The sequence below is a fragment of the Seriola lalandi genome, unplaced genomic scaffold, assembly GCF_002814215.2.
Source record: "Seriola lalandi dorsalis isolate HSWRI2012SDOR001 ecotype SW California unplaced genomic scaffold, Sedor1 jcf7180002055008, whole genome shotgun sequence".
Classification (NCBI taxonomy): Eukaryota; Metazoa; Chordata; class Actinopteri; order Carangiformes; family Carangidae; genus Seriola; species Seriola lalandi.
The window spans coordinates 1,716,521-1,719,855 of NW_019525551.1; the positions used below are offsets into that span (position 1 = coordinate 1,716,521).

The window sequence follows — 3,335 nt, forward strand, 5'->3', positions numbered from 1 at the left end:
ATGTGTTGGCTGCATTTGGGTCCAGCCTTACCCCTCAAACCCTGTGACAGTTGTGACACCAGTGCTTTATGATGTACAAAAGAAACATGTGGGTCCAATTTTCCACTCACATGGCTCCTCATATCACTGCCATGCTGATGACACCCAGCTATACCTGTCTTTATACCTGTCATTCCCACCAGACAACCCCACTGTTTCTGAGTGGATCTCAGCCTATCTCTCTGAAATCTCCATATGGATGATGGAACCTTCAACTAAATGAAGCTTAGTGCAAGTTCAGTCAGGAAGACTATCTCCTTGCGCATGCTTTTTAAGTTATAAGCATCGTTTCCAGCTATCTATAAGCTCCACCTGCTCATTCACATCTTCACCCCATCACAACCTTACACGTTGGCCTTCAGCCAATCACCTGTAAGCTGTGAAACTTTTAAAATGGTCTCTCTCTCTGCTGTCATTCAGCTGTCATTTGAGCATTGTGAAGAAACTTTTGTATGGCGCTACTATTCAGCTGTATCCTCGCTTGCCAAAGCATGTCGGATTTCTAATCAGATCCCCTGGAGGATTTCAACCCCAGTGGCGAGCTCCTGCTTTCCACCAAATCGGCTCTAGCCTTAAGAGAAGCCGAGCTACTTGAGTCCCATCCTGATAGAAGGATCGAACTGGCGTATCCGGCTCTGATTGGCGATCTAAATCTCCGATATAGGAGAGACATTTCCTACCAGTATCACAAAACTTTTTCTAGCAAGGCAGCTCTATATATCTCTGTGTCCAACATCCACCTAAATTGGTCAATCCTGGACACAGAGATACTTCTCATGCTCATTGGAGGTTCTCCTAGCAGCTCAACGTACGGCAATCTAGGCCAGTCCGAGTCCCTCTGCCTTCAGCTGCCTTTTTTCCACCAGCTTCACAGCCAGTGAACCCTTTGCCCCTGCGTTCACAAGCCCCTCCTCTTCATCCCATGACTGACAGCCAAGGTCGAAAGGTGCAATTGTTAAATAACAGGCCCATTTGCAATAACTTCAACTAAAGTATCTGTACTTACAAGCTACCTCTTTCTCCACATTTGCAGCGTGTGCATTGTTCAGCAAGAAAAGACTAATCTTTGATTTATCGACTCCTCGCTCCGTTCCTGTCGTCAGCATGAACAGTCTCATCCCTCCCGTCCCATTCTCCCTTTATTACACAACAGTGGATAATGCCATAAAACAAATCAAAGTAGCAGGTCAGGGTGCATGGCTATCCAAGGCAGACATCACAGATGCGTTCAAAATCGTCCCTATACATCCATCACAGTGGCACTTCTTCGGTGTAAAGTGGAACTCCAAGCTTTAGATTAACTTTTGGTTGTAGAAGTAGTCCATGCATTTTTAATTCTGTGTCAGAAACACTCTGTTGGATCCTTCTTAATAATGATAATAATAATACATTCTTAACAACGTTAGACTGCCATCTGTGCTTCATCTCCTCAATGAATTTCTGCTAATTTACCCACCAAATGACAGCTCCTGTTCCTCCTTCTCAAAACTGAAACTTGTTTAGTCATCTCGGCGTTCCTCTGTCAGATAAAAAAAAACAATTGGTCTGAGTTTCTAGAGTTCTCGCTCGACAACATTGACATGAAAGCATCTCTTCCCGAACAAATCATTCAGTCTTTGACAACTGCTGATTCCATATCTAAACAACAGTTACTCTCTCTCAAAGATGGTCCAGAATGCAGCAGCCTGTCTGGTCTTCAATCAGCCCAGAAGGTCACATGTCACTCTGCCACTCATCGACCTCCACTGGCTACCCATCACTGCCCGAATCTGATTCAGTCTCTAATGCTGCCTTCAGAGGGACATCTGGGTCTGATCCAACTACTTGACCATAATCATTCAGCCTGATGATTCTTCTCAGACACTGTGTTCCTCTGATGAATGTGGTCTGTCATCACCATCCTGCACACAAGACAGTCTCAGTCCAGACTGTTCTGGTCTGTTCTGGTCTGGTCTGGTCCATGTCTATCAGAGCAGGAGCGTCCTTCTCTGTCTTCAAGAGTCTGTTGAAGACTCTCTTCACAGAGCGCCTCCTCTCCTAACACCTCTAACACCCTCACATGTCTAACTGGCTCCTACTGTGAACCTTTGGTGCACGTTCTTACACAATCTCCTTGCACGTATCAAATAGATAGTACTTAATACTAAGACTAAGGTTTCTTACTGCACTGAAGCTTTCTGATGTCCTTCACTTGTAAGTCGCTTAGGATAAAAGTGTTTTTGTGTTGAATATTTCCTTTTAAAAGTTGTGCACATTGTAAAATATCCATAAATATTTTATAAGCAAGCTGTAGTTTATTGACCAGGCTCATAGACTGACCATCGCATTTTAAGACTATGCTTCAGTTTAGTGATGGGTGCTACCAAGAAGTCTACATTTACTGTCCTCTTAGCTGTGATTTGGGTTTTTTACCATCTCATAAGAAAAATACTAGTGTCTCCAGCTGCTGGGTGTTTTACTGAATAGTCTCAGAGCATTTCTAAACTATTTCAGAAGGACTGGGACCAGCCAGGCCTTTTAACTGTGCTGCACACAATATACATGGAGTGTGGTGGTGGATCTGCCAATATGAGACCTGACACTATAAAGTAGAAGGAATGTTTGGATTCCCTACTCTGTCATTTTGCACATTCTTCATTAATATTTGTTTGGGCATTTTTGCCTTTATTGTGACAGTCACAGTGAGAGACAGACAGTAAAGTCAAGATGACATGCAGCAAAGGGTCGTCGGTCAGACTTGAACCCTCTAACTTTCATGTGGTATGCGCTCGACCAGGTGAGCCACAGAGGCGCGTTCTTCAGAAGGACACAGAACTCCATCTTAGATTGACACCATCACAACTGATGTTAAACTGTTAAATTGCTGCAGCTGCATGATGTTTGGACAGTCTTACAAACATGTTTCTGTTACTATGAAAGATTCCAGATGTTTTACATTGTAGTTAATAGATCACAGGCAAATAATTATATAATGAACATTTCTTGTTTTCCAGGTCATTGAAGTTGGGTCTGTGTGCTGAACAAACAGTCAGAACATGGCCTGTACAACACAGTCTGCCTTAGACTATGTCAAGCAGGCAAGAGTCCACCTGGTGGGAGAATTAAAGAGTCTCTCAGTGATTGTGGAGAACTTGTATCAGCGAGAAGTTCTCACTGATGAAGAGGTCAGCAAGATACAGGCAGAGACTGATGACTATGATAAAACCAGACATATACTGGACTCAGTCATAAAAAAAGGCGAAGCAGCTTGTTACGAGTTCCTCAGGATCATTGACATGACGAGGAGGAGGACCTTA

General features: G+C 43.5%; 1 long non-coding RNA gene across 1 annotated transcript in view; it reads left to right on the forward strand.

Annotated features, from left to right (window-relative positions):
- Window positions 1–3,329, forward strand: part of LOC111647681 (uncharacterized) — an 8,392-nt gene extending 5,063 nt beyond the window's left edge. The window contains exon 3 of the long non-coding RNA XR_002760068.2: window positions 3,033–3,329. This is a non-coding gene — a long non-coding RNA (uncharacterized LOC111647681). The remainder of the gene's footprint in view (window positions 1–3,032) is intronic.
- Window positions 3,330–3,335: the final 6 nt, after the last annotated feature.